Source organism: Bos javanicus, chromosome 22, assembly GCF_032452875.1.
Source record: "Bos javanicus breed banteng chromosome 22, ARS-OSU_banteng_1.0, whole genome shotgun sequence".
Taxonomy (NCBI): domain Eukaryota; kingdom Metazoa; phylum Chordata; class Mammalia; order Artiodactyla; family Bovidae; genus Bos; species Bos javanicus.
This window is the reverse complement of record NC_083889.1, coordinates 36,496,634-36,521,693: the sequence shown is the minus strand read 5'-3', so window position 1 is coordinate 36,521,693 and position 25,060 is coordinate 36,496,634. Positions and strand designations below refer to the sequence as shown.

General features: G+C 41.7%; 1 long non-coding RNA gene across 8 annotated transcripts in view; it reads left to right on the top strand.

Moving 5' to 3' along the window:
* The window catches only part of LOC133235248 (uncharacterized), a 318,764-nt gene that overhangs the window by 281,791 nt on the left and 11,913 nt on the right, over positions 1-25,060 (top strand). The window lies entirely within an intron of this gene.

The window sequence follows — 25,060 nt, the reverse complement described above, 5'->3', positions numbered from 1 at the left end:
AGAGATAAATGGGAAAGAAAAATCCAATGCAGGAGGAGTTTTTATGAAACAGAACATTTGAATTGTCTTTGAATGTGGATGCCACACTCAATTTAATAAAAACCAAAGCAGACCATGTTGGAAGCTCTAATGGAGGAATATATTTATAATGAGGGAAGTACCTTGGGTCAGAAAACAAACGTAGGCTTTGAAAACCGAGGATGATGGTTGTACCCACTCTGTCTTATTCTGCTGGGTGACTGCAAGGAAGTCACCCACTTTCCTGGGATTCTAACTTCCCTCCTCTGCCTAGCGGTAGCAATCAAATTTGCTCTGCCCACCACAGAGGCTGTGAAGAAAGAGATAATATGCTTTAGACTATTTAGATTTTTCAGTAAATATAAACAATAACATATAACCTTATTATAATTCAGATAATGTTCTCTAAAATTTACACAGTGTTCATACATCCAACAGATGATGTTATTGTTATAATCCATAGCCATTTTCTCCACTCTATACATCACAGATCTCAGTTGCTCAAGAAGTGGAGAGAGATTCAGCTGTAGTGTCAGATAGTTAGGGATGTGAACCATAGTTCTGGCTGTGTGACCTTAGGGAAGTTAGCAACCTTTCTGATATTAGATCTATCTCTGTGCAATGGGGATGAAGCAACACCTGCTTGGCTGCCTGAAACCTTTTTGATGGATAGTAGATACTCATATCATTATACAATAAGCAATAATACCCTCAAATTACAATCCAATAGCAATGACAGTAATATCATTTAAGCTATCAATTCTGACCACTTTCTCTGCTTTGGATGCCATCCCAAAACTTTCAGTGGCACAACAGCTGTATGAGACAGAAGCTCTCATTGTCATTTTACAAATGAGGCCGGCTGGAGTATCTTGCCCAAAGTCACCCAGCTAACAAGTGGCCCATTGCGATCTGATGCAGAAAATCTCCCTCCAGAGTGTGCCCTCCATACCTGTATCCTCGGTGTCACTCACCTAGAGCCAGACATCCTGGAATGTGAAGTCAAGTGGGCCTTAGGAAGCCTCACTACGAACAAAGCTGGTGGAGATGATGGAATTCCAGTTGAGCTATTTCAAATCCTAAAAGATGATGCTCAGAAAGTGCTGTACTCAATATGCCAGCAAATTTGGAAAACTCAGCAGGGGTCACAGGACTGGAAAAGGTCAGTTTTCATTCCAATCCCAAAGAAAGGTAATGCCAAAGAATGCTCAAACTACCGCACAATTGCACTCATCTCACACGCTAGCAAAGTAATGCTCAAAATTCTCCAAGCCAGACTTCAACAATACGTGAACCATGAACTTCCAGATGTTCAAGCTGGTTTTTAGAAAAGGTAGAGGAACCAGAGATCAAATTGCCAAAATCTGTTGAATCATGGAAAAAGCAAAAGAGTTCCAGAAAAACATCTATTTCTGCTTTATTGACTATGCCAAAGCCTTTGACTATGTGGATCACCACAAGCTGTGGAAAAGTCTTCAAGAGATGGTAATACCAGACCACTTGACCTCCCTCTTGAGAAATCTGTATGCAGGTCAGGAAGCAACAGTTAGAATTGGACATGGAACAACAAACTGATTCCAAACAGGGAAAGAAGTATGTCAAGGCTGTATATTGTCACCCTGCTTATTTAACTTATATGCAGAGTACATCATGAGAAACGCTGGGCTGGAAGAAGCACAAGCTGGAATCAAGATTGCCGGGAGAAATAACAATAACCTCAGATATGCAGATGACACCACCCTTATGGCAGAAAGTGAAGAAGAACTAAAGAGCCTCTTGATGAAAGTGAAAGAGGAGAGTGAAAAAGTTGGCTTAAAGCTAAACATTCAGAAAACTAAGATCATGGATGGCATCTGGTCCTATCACTTCATGGAAAATAGATGGAGAAACAGTGGAAACAGTGGCTGACTTTATTTTTGGGGGCTCCAAAATTACTGCAGATGGTGATTGCAGCCATGATATTAAAGGACACTTACTCCTTAGAAGGAAAGTTATGACCAATCTAGACAACACATTAAAAAGCAGAGACCTTACTTTGTCAACAAAGGTCCATCTCATCAAGGCTATGGTTTTTGCAGTAGTCATGTATGGATGTGAGAGTTGGACTATAAAGAAAGCTGAGCACTGAAGAATTGATGCTTTTGAACTGTGGTGTTGGAGAAGACTCTTGAGAGTCCCTTGGATTGCAAGGAGATCCAACCAGTCTATCCTAAAGGAAATCGGTCCTGAATATTCATTGGAAGGACTGATGCTGAAGCTGAAACTCCAATACTCTGGCCACCTGGTGTGAAGAAATGACTCATTTGAAAAGACCCTGATGTTGGGAAAGTTTGAAGGCAGGAGGAGAAGGGCACGACAGAGCATGAGACAGTTGGATGGCATCACCGACTCAATAGACAAGAGATTGAGTAAACTCCGGGAGTTGGTGATGGACAGGGAGGCCTGGCGTGCTGCAGAACATGGGGTTGCAAAGAGTCGGACACAACTGAGGAACTGAACTGAACTGACTGAACTGAACTGTTAACATTTATCGAGCACTCACGTGTAAGCATAGCTCTTCCAAGCACTGGTGGACCTTGAACAAGACAGGGTTGAACTGTGCAGGTTCACTCACGTGCAGATATTTTCAGTAAATATATACTATACTACTTCACTCTGAGATTGGGTGAATCTACAGATGTGTAACTTTGGATATGGAGAGTTGATTATAAATGTATACATGCTTTTCGACTGTATCGGTGATTTGTGCCTCTAAACTTTCCCTGCCCTCATGAGGGTGTTCGAGGGTCACCTGTGGTTTACATTTATTAACTCTTAATACACTCAGTAAACTCTAATATAATTAGTTTACGAAAAGATGCCTGGATAACTTTGATTTCTAAATAAGCAACAAATAATTTTTAATTATAAGCAAGTTCCATGCAATGTTTAAGATATACCAACATTTAAAAATATTTATTCTTTATATTCATTCTTTTTCTGAAATTAAACTTTAATTGGGCATCCTATATTTTATCTGGTAATTGTACCCTTAGATGAGGTGGAAACAAATCTAGTTTCTGGTACCAAGGAGACATCCAAAAATAATAAATCCTATCATTATTGTTTTTTATCAGGTCATTTTGACCTTTGCTTTTAACCATTCCTCTAGCCCACCTAAATTCAGAAGCTATATTCATGAAGAGAACAATAATTTTGATACATTAATAAAACCTTAAAATAACAGTGCCTCTGTAACTCACAAAAATTATTGAAATGGAACCTCATGACAATCTTGTAAAGCATATATTATGCCCATTTTTTAATGAAAAAACTGAGTTCCAGCACCATTAAATAATCTGCCTAAGGGTGCAAAAATGAAAAAGTAAAGTGGAGCATCACATTCTGGTCCCAAAGGTATAAGAGTCTTCTCATATCTGCATATCAGGTTGTATAATGAATAAAACAGGTGGGAGTTTGGAGTCTGGCCCCAATTTCTATCAATGGCAGGACACATCTAAAAATTTAAGGTATGGTTACCTAGAGTAGTAAAATCAGTCAGCAACAAAAGAAGAGGCAGAAGGAGAAAGCATATTCAAAATCATTATTAAATTTAGGATCCCCAAATTTGCTGCTGATCCCAGCAATAGGATTATCACATGTACTTGCTCTTTCCCTTGACCCCAGTAATATTTCTGTTATATCACAACCTTCAGCAGTAAGTCTGGATAATTTCCATTTATCAAGAAGTTTTCATGTTCCAGATACCTCAATAAGAACATCACCATTCCAAAAAATAAAAGGTAAAATTCCCATTGCATATATGGGAAAACTGAGGCTCTTAGAATTAAGTCAATTGTCCTAGAATTAGCTTCCAGTTACAAAGTGGCAGAGCTGAGCCTGCACTGCAACCTTATATTACTCTGTAATTTATTCTTAGGGTGTGATATATATACTACCATGCTGTTCCCCATGCCTACTGCAGACATTACCGGTCAGTCATGGAGATCTTTCCCTTTGAGCGTGGAAATGACTGCAGAATCCTTTTACACACACGTTACTCTGGGCAGCCACTACCGGTCAACGAATGCTGGCACTCAATATCCTACTTATTGGCTACTCCTACATCACCTCTTCCTGCTGAACACCTTTATCTTAATGGTTACAGTGAAAAAGGAGTCAATTTTGCATGCTGTGTGGTCAATGCTACTTTCCAAACACTGTTTGGTAACTCTTAGAAATGAAATTCATCTGAGATGTGATGGTTCAGAGGTTGCCGCCCAACTGGCACTTATAAAGAGAGGATGCCTGTAATGAGCCTGGGGCTGTCTGCCACCAAGCCAGTTGTGAAGCCACCATTTCCAAAGTCTTGAAGCTGCTGTGATGGTCTGTTGCTTACCACAGGAGGAAAACAGCACTCTACTCCGTGCAAACAGGGAGGCCTGGAATCCTGCCTCCTCTCTGAGGGGCTAGGTTTCACCCTCAGACAGCAAGCTTTCACAGGCGTAATGACTGGTTGGAGTCTGGGAGTGTCCTTGGATCATGACAAGGTACAGATTTACGAAAGCAACTGGTCATTACCCTGGCTTCCCAGTCCTTAAGCCAAGTCCAGATGCTTCACCTCTTTGTGCCCCTGCTCCCCTACCACCCCCACCACTTGTTCACTTATAATGACGCTTTTCTTCTTTCTCTTTCTTGGGAGAAGGATATCAGAGCTGCCGGGACACACCCAAAGCATTGTTGATGAAAGTTCAGGCAGAGACCATGAACTCACTTAAGAATGAGCAGAGTCAAACTTAGAGCAGGAGGGGGAGGGAAAAGGGGACGTTATTTTTTAAGTGTGCCAATTTCTAAGAATATAGGGCTTGTAGACCTCACAAACAGAACACCTCAAATGCATTAAGCCCCCAAACTCCACTCATATCATTGACAAAATCAGCAGAGAACCAGTTTATCTGGGTCAAAACTCACCTTAAGAGAAGGGAAGTGCTACTTAGAGCCCATAAATAAAGCAGGGATATAACAAGCTTGGGAAGGCAATCAAGGGGTATGGTCATTCGAGGGGGCACCCAGGAGAAGAAGGGGAAATAAGATAAGTTCTAGGACAGAGATGCAGTGTGGGAAAGTGACAAAGCAATGAAGAGAATGGGTAACACGCACATTATGAAGAATGAGAGTTGGTTCTTCTGTTCTTCATTCCCATATAATTTACCAAAGTCAGAGGCGTCTAAACATACACTCACAAAATGAACCCTCATTTAAAGCTTCAGTACAGCATTTCAATGAATTGAATTTATTGTATTGTCAAACCATCAATTCCAATGATCTAACCCATCACTAGAAAACAGGCAATATCAGCACCTGATCTAAGGGTAAGGTCCTTCAGCATGATTCTGAACATCTGGATGCCTCTTGTTTTATTGTGTATATTTTACTTTAAATATATTAACTTTTGTGGATTTATTTAAAGTCTGCTCAAAAGCACCACTGTAAAAACCACTAAAATGTATGCAAAAACATGCTATAGACGAACATAAAATTGTTACTTGGAAAAAGAAAAAAAAAGAACGAGAGTTGGATATGAAAACATGGACAGGGGCAGCAGCTAAGAGTTTAGACTCTAAAGTCTGACTGTGGAGACTGAATCTGAGCTCATCTCCTGTTAGCTGTGTGGCATCAGGCAGGTCATTTACCTTCACTAAGTCAGGTTCCCCATTAGAATGCGGGCATATTAATAGCATTTGTCACACAATACTGTTCCAAGAATTCTGTTAGATGATCTGTGAAAAGTGCTTAGCACAGAATCTGGTACCTAAATAACTCCATATATAGAAGTCACTGCTATCATCTAAATGGGGCTTCCCAGATGGCACTAGTGGTAAAGAACTCTCCTGCCAATTCAGGAGACACAGAGACCTGGGTTCTATCCTGGGTCAGGAAGATCCCCTGGAGAAGGAAATGGCAACCAGCTCCAGTATTCTTGCCTGGAGAATCCCATGGACAGAGGAGCCAGGCGGGCTACAGCCCATGGTGCCTCAAAGAGTCGGACACGACTGAAGTGAAACATTCATTATTTAAATATGTCAACATTATGTTGATTTTTAAGTTACGTGATACTGTTTATTAAATTATTCCATTTATATAAAACATTTTCTTACACATACATGTGTGTGCTAAGTCACCTCGGTCACATGTGACTCTTTGTGACCTTATGGCTTCTCTGTCCATGGGATTCTCTAGGCAAGAATAATGGATTGGACTGCCATGCCCTCCTCAAGGGAATCTTCTGGATCCAGGGATTGAATCCATGTCTTTGATGTCTCCTCTACTGACAGATGGGCTCTTTACCACTAGCTTCACCTGAGAAGCAGAGACATCACACTGCTGATAAAGGTCCATATAGTCAAGGCCATGATCTTCCCAGTGGTCATGTACAGTGGTTGAGAGCTGGACCATAAAGAAAGCAGAGCACCAAAGAATTGATGCCTTCAAACTGTGGTGCTGGAGAAGACTTCTGAGAATCCCTTGGACCATAAGGAGATCACACCAGTCAATCTTAAGGGAAATCAACCCTGAATACTCATTGGAAGGACTGATGCTGAAGCTGAAGCTCCAATATTTTGGTCACCTGATACAAACAGCCAACTCAATGGAAAAGTCTCTGATGCTGGGAAAGATTGAGGGCAGAAGGAGAAGAGGGCATCAAAGGATGAGACTGCTGGATGGCTTCACCAATACAGTGGACATGAACTTGGGAAAACTTTGGGAGATAATAAGGGACAGGGAAGCCTGGTGTGCTGCAGTCCACGGGTTCACAAAAAGTCAGACATGATAGGGCAACTGAACAACCACCCCACCACCTAGGAAGCCCTTATGCATACATATATTATATATGCATACTTACTCAAAAAAATGAAAAAAAAAAAGCTTTAAAAGATATGGACTAAAACTCTCAACAATAAAAGATCGAATGATTTTTTTCTGCTTTATATATTTTTATATCATTTATTATTTATCTTTACAAACAGCATGTATTCCTTTTACAAGAAAATAAAAATAAAACTATTAAAAAGTCAGATGACTTCTGACCCTAAAGCTAGCAGGATAATATGGGTCTAAAAGGGACCAGATGGCCATCACATCCTTAACAAAGGATCAGATGTTCCCTGCCAAAGCAAGCCTTAACAGCAAGAAGAAAAGATCCCTTGGTGTAAAGAATGAAAGTGAAAAAGAGGATGAAGTGCTCAGTGATACAAAACGGGATAAAATGTGTATGGTACAAGGCAGCATCAAGATACCTAGCATTTTTCAGGACAAGAGTAGATGTAACCCACCTTCCACCATTTCCAGTGGAATAATGTTCTTTGTGTTGTCCATGACTGTGTATAAACTACACACCAGGTATTGAAGTTTGGTAAAACAGAAATGTATCTTGAAGGAAAATTTTAGAGCTGACATGCCAAGTGAAGGATTAATGTGGCCACCTTTAGCAGAAGTATTCTGAGCACTAGAAAATAATTGTGAAAAATATAAAGATGGGTTATGTTAATTGGATTGAGGTTTTTGAACCTGTCAATTAATCCAAGAGGTTGATTTTAGTAGAATAGAGAGGGAATAAGGGATTTACTGCATTACTCCACTTACAATGAGTATTCAAAGTATGAAGATCTCCCACTAACATTGGTGAGTTGAAAATAACTTTCTAACAGACTTAGAGAACAAAATTTTGGTTGCCAGAGGGATGGATGGGAGGAAGGGATAGTTGGGGAGTTTGGGATGGACATGTACATACTATTATAGATCCACAATAAGGATCTACTGTAGAGCATAGGGAACTTTGCTCAATGTCATGTGGCAGCCTGGGTGGAAGGGAGTTTGGGGGAGAATGGATACATGTATATGTATGGCTGAATCCTTTTCTGTCCACCTGAAACTACCACAACATTGTTGATCTGCTATACTCTAATATAAAATGAAAAGTTACTAAAATAAAAAATAAACACACATTAAGGAAAAAAATAACTTTTTTGTTTCTCTGTCTTTTGAAGAGGATGTTAACAAAGTAGCAAACATTTGAAATCATCGCTATTGTATTTCACCTTCTGCTTGTGTCAGTGAAGCCGTGAGCTAAGTGTTCATAAGTAATTCTGGGAATGGGGGATCCACTTCTCAGATGTCTTATCCACGTGACTACAGAGGATGCTGGCAATGGTCTCCATCCCTCTTCATAGTCCCTCCCCCATTGGCAGGTGCACCCTCTACCATGATGGGTGGATTTGGCCAAGGCAAGTGGCCCAAAGTGGAGAAGGCGATGGCACCCCACTCCAGTACTCTTGCCTGGAAAATCCCATGGATGGAGGAGCCTGGTGGGCTGCAGTCCATGGGGTCGCTAAGAGTCGGACATGACTGAGTGACTTCACTTTCACTTCTCACTTTCATGCCTTGGAGAAGGAAATGGCAACCCACTCCAGTGTTCTTGCCTGGAGAATCCCAGGGATGGGGGAGCCTGGTGGGCTGCCGTCTATGGGGTCGCACAGAGTCGGACACAACTGAAGCGAATGAGCAGCAGCAGCAGCAATTGTCCAAAGATTAGGGAAGTAGTTATAATGCCTTTTATGACCTAACCTCAGACTCACACTCTAGCCCAGAAGTTCATAGGCAAACCAGATTCAATGTGGGAGACAAATACCACAAAAGAGTGAAGCACAGGAGGTGAGGATTTGGGGAGCCATTCTGAAGGCTAGTTAGCATAGGCACCATATATTGAGAGTGTTTAGAACTCATTGGAAGCAATGTTGGACAGAGATGATATTCTTGGCAGAGTTTATCAAAGCCTAGGTTATATGTTGGAAGTTTTGTAATCACGAGAGCACCTATGACCCTATCTTGATGCACAGCTGGACAACTGGACATCTAACGTGTGTGTGGACTCAATTTTGGACCTATTTTTCAGTTATTTCTAAGCCTGGGATCCTCTGTCTTAGAATTAAATGGGATATCACTAAAGGAGTTGATTCCTTCAACAAGCTATGTATAAGGTAGCTGCTATCTATCAGACACAGTACTAGGCCCTGTGCATGCTAAGTCACTTCAGTCATGTCTGACCCTTTGCAACCCCATGGACTATAGCCCGCCAGGATCCATTGCCCATGAGATTCTCCAGGCAAGAATACTAGAGTCAGTTGCCACGCCCTCTTCCAGACGATCTTCTGAATCAGGGATCAAACCCGTGTCTCCTAGGTCTCCTGCATTGGCAGGTGAGCTCTTTACCACTAGTGCCACCTGGGAAGCCCCTGTAGCTACAGAGGATGCCACAGGAAGTAAAATTAGCCAGGAAGCATCAGGGGAAGTTACATTAAACTGGGAAATGATGAAGAGGAGAAGTCCAGAGAAAGAAGAATGAGAAGGAGTGAATTAGAGGGATAGGGAACAGCATGTGCAAAGGTCATGAGGTGGGTATGTGATGGGATCCTCTGAGTCCCGAACTGCCTCATCTGTGCTTAGGAAGTTCCTGATAACTCTGATTCTCTTGGCTCAGGGCATGATGGAGAAGAGCCTCCATCACTTAATACCAAATAATTTCTTCTTTCAGTTCCAGAAAAAGACATTCAAGTTGTTTTCCAGATAACCAAAGCATCAAGGCAAAGACTAGGGCACATCTTAGGAGAAGAAAACATCCTTACATCTCATAAAGTAGGGAAAACATCTGAATGAGAACAGAAAATATAACTGGGAATTTTATTACCAAAAGCTCTGGTTCTTTTTAATGCCTAAAATTAAACCAAGCAGTTCAAGAAATATTATGATGCGGGTGTTGAAATCTCATGACCAATGAGATCAAAGCCATCATTTTACACATAGGCAGATCATTACATTACAGCTTTGTGTGGATGCTCAACTTCATTCCTTTATATGTTCAGAAATAAGCTCAGATATAAACATTAGAAATGAACAAAAGCAAAACCACGTAATGGTCCCTTTAAGATAAACCTGGCAGTATTTAACTAGAAATTACTGACTGTTTCAGAAGTGGCATTCTGTGCTCTGCAGTAAGGAGGAGAGCTTTTGGGTGTCTGTTTTCTTCCCTCCCATTTGGTTACAACAATGAGTCACCATTACCTGCAAAGCTAGACTTGTAGATTTCTCTCCTGTGCCAGAAAGACAAGGCACTAGTTGGCTGGGATTTAAAATGAGAAGGGGAAAATTTTTTAATTTACAGATTCAATTAAACATGAAAGCATCCAGGGAGGAAGACGTGTCCTCCAACCCTCATTCTTCACTTTTTAAAGTGTTTCCAGTGATCTTCATTCCAAAGAAGATACATACATTAGAGAACTAATTTTTCATGATTTGTATAAAGCATCAATTTGCTCCAAATCAGAAAAACTGTGTAATGAGGACTGGTCCAGACAAAACTCTCTAAGTTTTGTCTAACCAAACCACACCTCTAAAGGGAACTTATTTAAACATTTATATAAAAGCTGTCTTTATGCCCACGTATCTTTGGCCTCCATGGTACAGTGAGGGTGAGGTAGTGGAAACATAAGCTCAGAGGTTTCCTAAGAATATGAAGATGACAAAGAATACATGCCAGGCCTGAGCTGCCTTCTAAGACAACCCCTTCCCTAGCCTTTTCCCCTCAAACATGGTCTTTCCAGCCAAGAAATCTGACTCTTATTTTCATAATGCTTCAGGCATGCATAGCAAAGAACTGCTCTTTCTTCCTCTGTAGTTTAGACAAGACCCCCACCATGGAGCTGAAAAGTTAGAATTTCACCTCTTTGTCTTTGTGAAACTGAGTAGTTGCAAAGAAAGCAAGAGGGGAAACTTGTACATCTTTCCAAAAGTAAAGAAAAGAGTGAAAAATGAATGTGAGCATATACTTTTAGAAATCTCTTTTTATGAAGTTAATAGAGATGATATGTAAATATTTCAAGTTATCCATAGGGTTCTCAGGCATGGATAGATTGCCTTATAATTTACTCAAAGATCTCTTCAGTGTCTACATATTCAACTTTAATTATGTTTCCAGTCCTGAAGCCCAATTTTCTCAATTTTAATGAAATGTGTCCAAACGTGACTTCCATGATTAAGTGGCAAAGGAAGGCTCTGCTCTCAGATGCTGGAGGTTGTGGTATAAGATGACAATAAGCTGACAGCTTGATAACATAAAGCTTAAAACGGGGGAAGGGGTTGAAACCCTAACAAAGAGGAAGGTGGGTGGGTGGGTGTGTGTGTGTGTGTGTGTGTGTGTGTGTGTGTGTGTGTGTAGGAACCAAGTTTCTAAGAAAAAGGAAGACATTTGAGCACAAGTGGATTTTTCAAGGGCATGTTGTTCAACAGAAAATATTACCTAAATGAGATTGTTTGTCTAGTAGACCAGAACTGTTTTTAATTCTACGTTCTGCATTGTTAGCACTCAACAAATGAGCAGCAGTATTCTGACAGTGATGAGAGGTGGAGTTCATTCATTAGTACAGTATTGCTGCACTCAGGGCTATGTCTGGAACGTAGAGGGTCATAACTAACAACAGCAGGCGCTTTTAAAGGGCCATCTGTGTTTGAGTCGGTTTATATATATTCCCCTTATATCACACACAAAAGACGTCTATTCCTTTTTCTAGTTTTCTGTAAAATTTCTCTCATATCTTGGACTTTCAATACCAGTTTCTTCAATCTTCATTTTTTCTAGAGATTTTTTCAGTTCCCGAATGCATTTCCACAGAGAGGACAATGGCACCTAGAAAGGCATTATGCATTTGTCTGTCTGCTCAGCATACCTCCCTTCATCAAAGAAGAATCATCCTTTACTTTGGGAAAAATTCCCTTTCCAGCTTTTGCTTCTAATAAGGGTTGCCAATCAGTTTATCTCACCTATCTGTGGACATGGATGAACATGTGATCTAGCTGGGCCAATCACCCATGATTAGCCTGAGAGATCCACACGTGATCAATTTAAGCCAATGAGAGTTTGGAGTTGATACAAAGGCAACCCTTTGACTCTGGTGATAAAAATGGGAAGAATTGAGCTTGCAAGGTGCCAAGAAACCTGCCTCTAGCCATGGGAGGAAGCTAATGGAGGAAAAGGAGCCAACATTCAGAAAGAGGTAGAACTGAGACAGGGAAAGAGTAGATGTGGATCCCATTGTTCATTCTGTTATTTCTTCAAATCTATGAGCTACCCAGGATACTTTGAGCTAATCACCCTCTCTAATTCCTTTGGTAGTTCAGGCTGGGTTTCTGTCACTTCCTGATTGATGCAGGCTCTGACTGCATCACAGACTTTCCTGTTGCTCAAATGGTAAAGAATTCACCTGCAATGTAGGAGACCCAGGTTCAATCCTGGGTTCGGAAGATCCTCTGGAGACAGGAATGGCAATCCACTCCAGTGTTCTTGCCTGGAGAATTCCATGGACAGAGGAGCCTGGTGAGCTACAGTCTGTGAAGTCACAAAGAACTGAACATGACTGAGCAACTAACACTACCACTACTGATTCATCAAGAAGCACCTTGCACAGTGCTCTGCACAGAGTAGGCACCTAATGTGTGTGGGTTAGTTCAAGGGCAACTGCTTTTTCTTTTTAACAAACAAACTTTAGAAAAAAGAAGAGGGGATTTTAAATTGGATGACTGTCTGAATTTTATTGTTATTATTAGCATTAATAGTGACATTATATAACATCTACCAATATTTCAGGTCTTACTATGTGAGATGATTAAAAATATAGACCTAAACTCACACAATATTGCAAATCAACTGTATTTCAATAAAAAAGTATAGACTAAGGCAGACCAATGGAAATACAACTTGAGTTTCATATATCAGAGAGGCAATGGCACCCCACTCCAGTACTCTTGCCTGGAAAATCCCATGGATGGAGGAGCCTGGTAGGCTGCAGTCCACGGGGTTGCTAAGAATCGGACACGATTGAGAAACTTCACTTTCACTTTTCACTTTCATGAATTGGAGAAGGAAATGGCAACCCACTCCAAGTGTTCTTGCCTGGAGAATCCCAGGGACAGGGGACCCTGGTGGGCTGCCGTCTATGGGGTCGCACAGAGTTGGACACGACTGAAGTGACTTAGCAGCAGCAGTAGCAGCAGCAGTAGCCACATTTTAAGAAATAAAAAGAAATGGGTGAAATTAATCTTAATATTCTATTTTATTTAACTCATCAAAAATTTTCATCTCAGCATATAATCAAAATAAAATGATATTTTAATATATTTTTTGTACTCAGCCTTCAAAATCCAGTATACATTTGACACTTAGATAAGTACATGTCAGTTTGAACAAGCCACAACCCAAAGGCTCAGTAGCCACATGTGGCTTCTGGTTACTATACTGACCAGAACACTCATATTCCCTGATTTTGATTCTCATTCTGGCACTAACTGGTTCTCTGATCTAGAGAAATTCTTCTGATTTGTTTCAGCCTCAGTTTCCTCATCTGTAAGACTGGGATGATAATAATCATCCCTTCAACATAGGGTGGGTCTCTCCAAGAAGGGTGATTATTTACCTTGAGGATGAACAGTGAAATGGAGCCAGGCCATCAATAAAAAAAAAAAAAAAAAAAAAAGGCTAGGCGAGGATCTGTGTGCCAAAAACCCAGAAACTGTCTTCCAGAAAGAAAACCCAGTAATAAGTAGCATGGCGAAGACTCTGGCATTGTAACCCACATGCTGGCAGCCAACACGAAGCTGTGTTCTAAGTTTAAGACCGATTATTACTGGCCGCAGCTGGCTAGTGTCCTGCACACTTTTCTCGGGCAGTCCCTGCATCTGTTCCACCCTCTTCAAGAGAGTAGGATAGAAAACCAACTCTACTGACAGAAGGAGGAGCAGCCCTCAGTGGCATGAAAAAAATCAGAGCAAGGTAATTTCAGGCAACTCTGGGCTTGGAATAGGCAGGGACAGGTGCCAAGGGGCAACACCACCAGATCTTCCTGTTCAGTGTGGGGTTTCAGGACAATCCTGAGCTTGTGAGCTCCTGCAGAAACGTACTCTCTGGGCGGTACACCTCTAGCCATCAAGGCTGCCAAGTGCCAAATCGTCCTGGCTCAGGGCTGGGCCCGCTGCTGGCTGTCTTATTTTCATTCCCTCTACCTATTTCTCTTTGAAAGCAAATTGCCTCCCCAGGCTGTTTCTGACACATCTCAGGCAGCTGGCCTGGCAGCCTCCAGAATGGTTTTGGGTTTGCCATGCAGGTGAGAAAACTTGTGAAAGTTAGCTGCTCCTCACATCAGCAAGAGTTTGTGCCAAGATCTTGCTTAGTGCCCTATTTATACCAACTCTTTTCATCTTCCTCAAAGAAAACCCCAAAGAAAGAGGTACTACCACCTACATTTTGCAGGAGAGAAAACTGAGGCTCAGAAAGATTAAGCCATTTCCTCAAAGTCACATAGCAATCCAATGGAGACTCCAAAACTCCTTGAATGCTCCTGCTCTGCTCTGCAGGGGAACCATTTAAGCTGGAGGGATGGCAAGCACACAGCGTCATGTGGCAGTCTGTGAGTTTTTTATAGGTAAGAAACTCCAGCAAGGGAAGAATTTGAACTCGACTTCACTCAGACTCTGACCTCACACGCCCAGGTCTTGTGTGTACAGTTTCTCATTTTGCTCCCAAGTCTGCTCCGAAGACAATAGGTAGTGCGTAGAAAAGACATTTTAAGGGCACAGAGAGTGCATCAGTGGGAGCAGAATCCAGAAAAAGGGAAGGAAGAATTTGGATCAGTACTGCAAAGCCAGATGCTGAATTCATTAGTAGATGCCTTTAGGAGAGTTTTCAGAAGCACAGTATTATAAGATTGGGACCCAAAGTTGAATGAGAAATAGAAAGCAAAAACAGATTGCATTATTCATCCTCGAAAGGTCATACTTCCTGCCTGCAGAAGTAACTGGAGTTTTAATTTGGTCACATCGTACAGGAGCTATGCGGATGCCATGAGACTCTTGATATCTACCCTTGCTACTGCACCCCAGTTTCCTCTCATTGCTGTCTTGTCAGACTCAATCTTTTCTTTTTCATTATCGTCCTTGGTTATTTGACAATGCTTGTCATTCCCCCTTCTCAGAGTCATGTCCTCTCTTGCCTTCCGTGATATCGTATATCAGTGCCTCACTCTATGTTGTTGTGTAACAAATAAGCCCCAGACCAAGTGGCTTAAACAACTCATATTTCTCGTCTCATGGTTTCTGTGGGTCAGAAAGCCAGGCACAGCTTTAGAGGGTCTTCTGTTTTAGGTTCCCTCATAGGCTGTGGTCAAGGTGCTGGTGGGAGCCACAGTGCTCCCAGCTAGCCTGGGTCTGCTTCCAAGCTCATTGTCTGGTTGTTGGCAGGCTGTGGGTCCTGTGGGTGGTCAGATAGACACTTCCAGGCGTCACTGGTTGAGCACTGCAGACAGCCCTCAGTTCTACACACAAGCTCACATAGGAAGCCACATCAGAGCAAACCAGGGGGAGAGCCACAGCATAACAAAGTCATAGTCTTTTGTCACTCAGCCATGGCAGCAACATCCCACTACTTCTGCTGTATTCTATTTGTTTGTAGGGAATCACCAGACCCAGCCCACACCCCAGAGGAGGGAACTGCATAGGGTGTGAAGAGTGGGAGGCAGGGACTATTTGTGGCCATCTCAGAACACTGCCAACCACAGAAGTCATGAACACCATCTTTTTATTAGCATCACATCCTATACATCAAGATGCCCAGTGAAGGATGACCACGTTGGCATCACACCCCTGCTCCCCTATCTCTCCTGCTGCCTTGGGTCCACCCCAAGAAGATGAAGCAATTACTATGACATTAGGCATTAAAAAAATTAAATGTCCCTCCCACACCCTACTCCACACACACACTTTTTCAAATACTGGGAAGCCACACTAATTTTCTAAATCCCAAGTCTGACCACCTCTTGCTCAAAACCTTTCAGTGGGCTCCCAATGTCCTTAACATGTCCTTATCATGGCTTTGGAGGCCTTTCATGGCAGACCCAGACTGCCGCCTCTAAACTCATGTCTCTCCATGTTCCTCTCTCCTTTGACGTTTCAGCCACACTTCCTTTGTTTCAGTTCTTTTAGCTTGCCATCTTTGCTCTCACTACTCTGGGCCTTTGCTGAATATACTTCCTCACTTCAAGTCTGTCACCCCAAGAAATGGGATTCCTTTCTCTTATCTGTTACCTCCTTGAGGGCGGAGATCACACCTGTAAGCGTATCACTCCATCCTCAGTAGCCAGCACAGTGTATGGTGGCAGAGAGCAGCCACCAGGGAGAGACTGAAACCTATGGAAGATGATGTTAAGTTTTCCCTGACATCACCCCGTAAGTAGATGGACTGTGGGCCTTGATGGAGGGCCGTTACTGCTTCCCAGCACCTGCCTCCCAACTCTACTTCATAGTGGGATGTCCTCCTTCAGAAGAGAAAGAGGTGACATCATTCATACCTGCATGGCACTGCCTTTTAATAGCAGCCAAATGCATGAAGAAGCATTTATGTCAAGTGCCTTCAGGTATTCTGATATGTGTTTCTGAATGAACAAATGATGTAAAAGATCCAAATACAGAGAAGACCCATCAGTCTTGCAAATGACATTAGCCAGCATTCATGAACTATTTAAGGTAGGTCAGGCATGTTACTAGGTGTTTCACAGGTAATAGTCCCTCATTTAATATTTACAACAGCACCATGAGTAGATGGGATTATTCCTGTACCACCAGTGAGGAAAATGAGGCTCACAGAGGCCCAGTTACCTGTCCCCAGTCATACAGATAATAAATAAGCTGAATTGGGACAAAATAATGATAAAGCCAACTACTGTTATCTAAGCTTTTACTACAAACTAACCTTTTACTAGTACTTGATATGAGTTCTCTTACTTAACATTCCTAGTAACCCCTTTTAATGGGTACTGTCAGAATCCCTAAACAAGAGATAAAGAAACTGAAATTCAGAAAATTTAAGAATACTGTTGTGATTCCTCAGCTAGAAAAAGGCAGAACTAAGATCAGGACATGCTTTATTACAGTGATTTTGTTCTTTTTTTTTTTTTTTGATGTAGATCATTTTTAAAGTCCTTATTGAATTTGTTACAATACTGTTTCTATTTCATGTTTTGATTTTTTGTCGAACAGGTATGTAGGATCTTAGCTCCCCAGCCAGGGATCAAACCCAAACACCCTGAATTGGAAGGTGAGGTCTTAGACACTGGACCACCAGGGAAGTCCCTATTACACTGACATTTTAACAAAGAATTTCACTTCCAAATATGAAATGCATCAGTATGTTAAGACTATAAGCTGGTAACTGCAGCCAAGGTTAGCTACTTTCTTCTTAAAGGTAGAAAAGTAGTAGTAAAGTCGCTCAGTCATGTCCGACTCTTTGCGACCCCATGGACTGTGGCCTACCAGGCTTCTCCGTCCATGGGATTTTCCAGGCAAGAATACTGGACTGGGTTGCCATTTCCTTCTCCAAGACAGAAAAGGCTAATGTAAATGTTTAAGAGGCTCAAAAACATCACTTTAACAAAAACTTAAAATATGTCTTGCCATGAGTTTTACATGTAGTTGATAGAAAAATTAAGGTTAATTTAAAGCCAGATATTAACATGCGCCGAAGGATTGATGTTTCCGAATTGTAGTGCTGGAAAAGACTCTTGAGAGTCCTTCAGACTGCAAGGCGATTAAACCAGTCAGTCCTAAAGGAAATCACCCCTGAATATTTATTGGAAGAACTGATGCTGAAGCTAAAGCTCCAATACCTTGGCCACCTGATACAAAGAGCCGACTAATTGGAAAAGACCCTGATGCTGGGGAAAATTGAAGGCAAAGGGAGGAGGGGCAGCAAAGAATGAGATGGTTAGGTAGCATCACCAACTGAATGGACATGAATTGGAGCAAACTCTGGGAGACAGTGAAGGACAGGGGAGCCTCGTGTGCTGCAGTCCATGGGGTCGCAAGAGACAGACACAACTTAGAGACTGAATAACATTAACTCGCTACTCACTTGCATGTTATTCAAGAAAAGAAAAACCTGTCATGTTCTGTTTTTGAAATGCTTTGTTGAAATGGTTTGTTTTTATTTCCCATTGTCTTGTAGACAATTATTAAAATGTAAGGCAGGATTTTACTTTTCCAGCCTGGCTTCTCACTTGTGTCGTGAATGTGATGGCACAGACAGGAACTCCTCAAAATACCATGATGCTCTGTGGTTTTCTACTGTCATGTGTTAGGCCTGCCTGGTGTCCCAGCTTGGGCTGTAATCGCTCCATAAACCACCCACCCAGGCCACTGTGCCAACCGCAAAGCACAAGCAAAACATGTCCCTCTGATGCTGAGATGTTTGAAAGCTGTTGGGTGCTTGTGCAAGGAAGGGACATAAACTCTCTGGGTTCCAAAATTAATTACCAGGTTGAGTCCCTGCTGCATAACTCATCTGCAACGTTTTCCAAGCTTTCCTGGAGTTATGAAGTCCAGAGATTTTAAAAGCAGACATCAGCATCAGCTGAAAGGCCCATAAGATATACACTCCCAGGGCCCATCACAGACTACAGACCCCAGGCCTGGGGCCTAGGTACCTGACTGCAGAACAGGTCAGAAGTGGTCCTACTCCATCTGCTTTCTAGAAGAGCCACACTTCACAAGGCCCCGAAATTTGCCACCTTCCCCTCTTATAAACTGGATAATGCTCTGTAGCCAGTTGGTGATTAAGAATAAGCAAGTTCAGCCTGAAGAATAGTAGGAGTATTTCACATTTCTTTGGAGACTTTTATCATTTATCCACACTGTTACAGGTCAGGGCCTACTGCCTATTTCCCTTGATTCAACTAAAATGCAGATTTTTTTCCAGACTCCACTTATAAACGCCTTAAAAAAAAAAAACTGAAGTATAGTTGATTTACAATGTTGCATTGATTTCTAATGTACAGCAAAGTGAACCAGTTATGTGTATGCTTAGTCACTCAGTCATGTCTGACTCTTTGCAACCTCACGGACTGTACCCTGTCAGGCTCTTCTGTCCATGAGGATTCTCCAGGCAAGAATACTGGAGTGGGTTGCCATGCCCTCCTCCAGGGGATCTTCCCAACACAGGGGTTGAACCCAGGTCTCCCACATAGCAGGCAGATTCTTTATCATCTGAGCCATCAGGGAAGCCCTGAAGCATTTATACATATAACTGTATATCCTTTTTCATATTCTTTTCCATTACGGTTTATCACAGGATATTGATATGCTATACAGTGGGACCTTGTTTACCTGTTTTATATATAGTAGTTTGTATGTGCTAATCCCCAAATCCTAATTTATCCCACCCCCACCCTCTTCCCCCAGTAATCAAAAGTTTGTTTTCTATGTTGATGAGTATGTTTCTGCTTCATAAATACATTTGTGTCATAGTTAGATTGTACATATTAGTGATATCTATGATATTTATCTTTTTCTTTCTTACTTATTTCATTTAGTGTATGATAATCTCTATCTCCATATCTGTTGCTGCAAATGACATTATCTCATTCTTTATTGTGGCTGAATAATATTCCATATACACACACACACACATATATATATCTCACATCTTCTTTATTCATGTATTTGTCAATGGACATTAGGTTGCTGTCATGTCTTGACTACTGTAAATAGCATTGCAGCAAACACTGAGGTGCATGTATTTTTAAAAATTAGAGTTTTCTTTGGGTATATGCCCTGGAGTGGAACTACAGGATTGTATGGTAACTCTACTTTTAGTTTTTTAAGGAACTCCATACTGTTCTCAACAGTGACTGCTCCAGTTTACATTCACACCAACAGTGTAGGAGGGTTCCCTTCTCTCTACATCCTCTCCAGCATTTGTAATTTGAAGACTTTTTGATGATGGGCATACTGACTGGTGTGAGGTGGGACCTCATTGTAGATAAACTCCCTTTTTGAACATTAAATATAAGATGATGATGATATGTATAGCCATTTATGGGACACTAGCTGTGTGCTTTATATATGTTATCTCCAATCAGAGTAACTCTACAAGGTACATTTTATTCTCTCTAACTTGCACATAAGGAAATCAAAGCTCAGAGAGATCAAGTAACTTGTCCAAAGATGTCCATCCAGTAAACGGCAGAACCAAGATTTGAATCCAGATCAGTTTAACTCCAGAACCTAAGTTCTTTCCATTCCCCATTAGCTGGGTCATCTTGGGCAAGTACTTAACTTCTCAATCCCTTAATTTTTCCACCTGTGCAAAGAGGGACACAGAAGTACTTAACCCAGAGTGTGTTGCTTAGATTAAAAGAAGTAATTCATGTAAAACATTTAGTACAGTAGCCTTAGCTACCACCAGAGTTGGTTTTTTCTTCTAACTTTTTTTCAGGGTTTCTCAAACGTATCTTAGAGGGCATTTACGCCATCTGGATACATAGTGGCAAATAATTTCAGTGTGGGCTGCAAGAGACATCTACCTCTCAGTTCTTCTCAGTGCTCATTCACAGGTTAGAGGGTCTGAGTAGTTCCACAGTAAAGAATCGGGTTTCGCTCTTCCCCAAGCTGGAAGACACAGATACCTAAATCACTGAATTTTCACCTAATATTTTGGTCCTACCAAGAAAGAAAGGGGTCTTTTACGCCTGATTTGGAATGGAATTGCTTTGATAATCTCACCCTCCGCCAGTGTGGGGAAAAGGCCCTACTGGAGAAACACCATTAAGAAGGACTTGCTTTGATACCGGCTGTTAATCCCATGGCCCAGCTTGACATTGTCTCTTAGCAACGTCCTGTCCTTTTCCCCTTTTCATTCTTGTGCCTCTAATGACACTTCCTCTCCTCTGGTTTCTCTTCAGGCTTTCATGGGCCCCTTTAAGCCTCGTTTACCCAGAGAGAAGCTGGAGCTGAAGGCCCAGCGCACATATTTATGTTAATAGTACCAAGGGGAGGAACAGCCTGTTCTGGGAGCTGCTTTCCAACCATCACATAAATCAGTCAGGGGAAAAAAAAAGTTACTGTTTTCACAAAGACAGTGCTAGAGTGGAGCAGCAGGTCTTGGCAAGGCATCATGCACACACACACACCCTCCGTAATGTCCCCCTCATTCATCAGGAAGCAGTGGTAGAGGTGGGAGTCATGGATGCAGAGGATTTCCAAGTCAGAAGGGATCTTTGAAGTCATCTAGTGCTAAAGCACAAGGAAACATCTAGTAAATGCCTCTGTCCAGGTCCTTTCCCCAGAGATTCTGGTGCTGTTGTTGGGAGGTGGGGCATAGGAGAGATTCTGAAAGCTTTCCAGGTGATGCTCATGTGCATGAGGGCTGGAGTACTGATGTCATCACAGATCAAGCAGGGACTTAGTGGTACAGCAGGGGCCTGCCACACATCTGCATTTCCTTCCATGATGTCATGTTGTCACTGAGCTCTGGGGAACTGTGGCAGAAATACTAGATATTGATGATTTGAGTCATGTATCCCAATCATTTGGGATGCTCTTTCGAACTTACTTTTGCCCCTCCTTGGATGACAGAGGATGAGATGGTTGGACAGTATTACCGCCTTAATGGACATGAGTTTGGGTAAACTCCGGGAGTTGGTGATGAACAGGGAGGCCTGGTGTGCTGCGGTTCATGGGGTCACAGAGTCGGACACAACTGAGCGACTGAACTGAACTGTGCCTTTGCTCTACCTGAACCAACTGAATCAGAATCGCTCAATGGAACATAGCACATGCATTCTAAGAGAAATCTTAGTAGAAATTTTGATCTATATTCCAGTCTGAAAAAACACTAACCTGACAAACCACTCATTTCCGAGTTAGAAAAACTAGGGTTCAAATCCTGGGTCCATCAAATAACTTATGTGTTCTATGGTCAAGTTATGTGACCTTTCTGAGCCTCAGCTTCTTCATCTGCAAAATCGGACTACACAGGAACTCTCACTCATTCTTCAGTGTTGTGGTTCAAAAGCCATTTCTCCTTGGAAGTCAGGGCTGACCTTTCTGACCAGTCCAGGCACCCATCCACCCAAGGTATAGCCTCACAAAGAGCACGGGAAACTTCTCCTTTGTAACACTGACCACAATTCACCAACTGAGTAGAGTGAGACTGAACACATGGTGTTTGAATAGGTGAATAAATCATTAATAATGATTAAACACATGTGTAACGGATTACTCACTCTCAGTCTCCACCACCAGTATTTACGTTCAGTGAGATATAAGGGGTTGAACTATCTTGTTCAAGGCTACATTCATGGTGCCTGGTGTGAGGCTTCACTCAACACACTGAGTAAAACAAAGGTCTGAATATAGGACTGGACAAGTGACCGATACATATGGAGTCACTGGCTCACAGTGGTCATGCAACAAACATCAGCTGTCTTAAAATTATCTTCAGAGAGGCCCAATATCTTACCCATAGACACACAGCAGAGTTGAAACCTGAACTCAGTCCTCTGGACTGCCAGCCTCATTTTCATCCATTATGTCAATCAGCCTTACTTTTCACACTTGAAGAGAGGGCCTCTAGGAAATAATGGCAGGCTGGCTTTGCCCACTAGAGTGAGCCGGAAACCCACAGCTTCTTGCATACTCCCAACCTTCACTGAAGCAATCCACACACATGCACACTCATCTGCTGATGACTATTGGCATGGTGCTCCTTGGTCCTCTCTTGAGAAGGTTTTGGGTCAAAAGCTCCTTGAGGACAGAAACTGTGATTTTGGCTCCCCTCACACAATAGGCCCATAGGAAGTCTATTCTTTGCTAATGACAGATTCAAGGGACAACACTGTTTTGATCTCAGCATCAGTCAAGCTATATGCATTGTGGGGCCAAATACCTGTGATGATTTCCAAATTTCCCCATAGGCCATCATGCTATCTGAGGTTTAGGGGCAGTTGACCCTTAGAGGGTCACATAGAGGGGGCAGAATTCACATCACTGTCTGCTTATGCACTATTGGGGAAGGGAGTTTCAGAATAAGACCAGGGTGACTATTTTGAGGAACCACTCTGGATGACCCCTTGTCTGTCTGCACTAGCACGGGTATCAAGAACTCTTCAAAATTTCATTTTAGTAGATTTCATTTACTTAAAAGTTCTATACACTACCATATGTAAATTACATAGCCAGTGGGAATTTGCTGTATGACTCAGGGAGCTCAAACAGATGCTCTGTGACAACCTAGAGGGGTAGGATAGGGTGAGAAGTGGGAGGGAAGTTCAAAATGGAGGGGACATATGTCTACCTACGGCTGATTCATGTTGAGGTCTGGCAGAAACCAACACAATACTGTAAAGCAATTATCCTTCAATTAAAAGTAAATTTTTAAAAAACAGCTTCTATGACCCAGATCCTGTGCCAAGTGCTTTATAGATACAATCTCATTTACTTGTTTTGATTCTGAGAGATTGTAATCATTGTCATTATCTTACACAAATGGAAACTGAGACCGGGAATAATTTGCTACAGGTCACAAGCACCAGTACAAGCCAAGCCCAGCACTGGAACCAGGTCTAACTAATGATTCCAGGGCACTATGTGCCATGTTTTCCAGCTGCAAAAAATATACAGTTAGCACTCCATACCTGCGAACTTCTCATCAGGGGACACAGAGGGCCAACCGTGTATTCATTGTACTATGCCATTCTATATAAGGGACTTAGTATCCACCAACCTTGGTATCCAAGGGACTCCTGGAAGCAACTCTCTGGGGATACCAAGGAATGATCATATTACAGACAAAGCTCTATGTCCTTCTGGGACTTAGTTTCTGTCAGGAGGAGACAAACCATAAATAATAAATCTAATCGCCAAGAAAAGTAATAGTGCTTTAAATAAAAGTGCTGGAGAGGGTACAGAGAAAAGGAAACTCTTCTACACTGTTGGTGGGAACATAAGTTGGAGCAGCCACCAGGGAAAACAGCATCCAGGTTCCTTAAAAAATTAAAAATATAGTTGCCGTAAGATCCAACAATTTCATTCCTGGCCACGTATCTGGACAAAGCTGTCATTCAAAAAATAAATGCAACCCTATTTTCATAGCAGCACTACTCACAATGTCTAAGACATGGAAACAACATAAATGTCCATTGAGAAATGAATGGATAAAGAAGACGTGATACAGATATAGGTAGATATAAGAGAATATTGCTATTACTAAGTCACTTCAGTCGTGTCCGACTCTGTGTGACCCCATAGACGGCAGCCCACCAGACTTCCCCATCCCTGGGGTTCTCCAAGCAAGAACACTGGAGTGGGTTGCCATTTCCTCCTCCAATGCATGAAAGTGAAAAGTGAAAGTGAAAAGTGAAAGTGAAGTCAGTCATGTTCGACCCTCAGCGACCCCATGGACTGCAGCCTTCCAGGCTCCTCCATCCATGGGATTTTCCAGGCAAGAGTACTGGAGTGGGGTGCCATTGCCTTTAACCATAAAAAAGAATGATATAATGCCACTTGCAGTAACATGGTTAGACATAGAGAGTATCATACTAAGTGAAGTAAGTCAGAAAGAGAAAGATAAATATCATAAGATATCACTTATATGTGGAACCTAAAATAAAACACAAATGAAGTTATTCATGAAACAGAAACAGACTCACAGACACAGAGATCAGACTGTGGTTGCTCAGTAGGGGAAGTAAGGATAGGGGCTTTTGGACCAGCAGATGAAAACTATTACATATAGGATGAACAGACAACAAAGTCCTACTGAATAGCAGAGGAAACTATATTCAATATTCCAAGATTAAAAAATGAAGAAGAAAATGGAAAGGATAGATATAATGTATAACTGAATCACTTTGCTGTACAGCAGAAACTAACACATTATAAGTCAACTATACTTCAATAAAAATTGTTTTTTCCAATTTTTATTTTATTTTTAAAATAAATTTATTCATTTTAATTGGAGGCTAATTACAATATTGTAGTGGTTTCAACTATACTTCAATGAAATTTTTTTAAAAGAAAGTGATGGTACTCTAAACACTGGGGTAGTAAAGAAAGAAAGGGAGTGGTTGGAGGTATATGGGGAAGGGAGGCTGTGATACAGGTTTGCAATTTAAAATAGGGTGATTAGGAC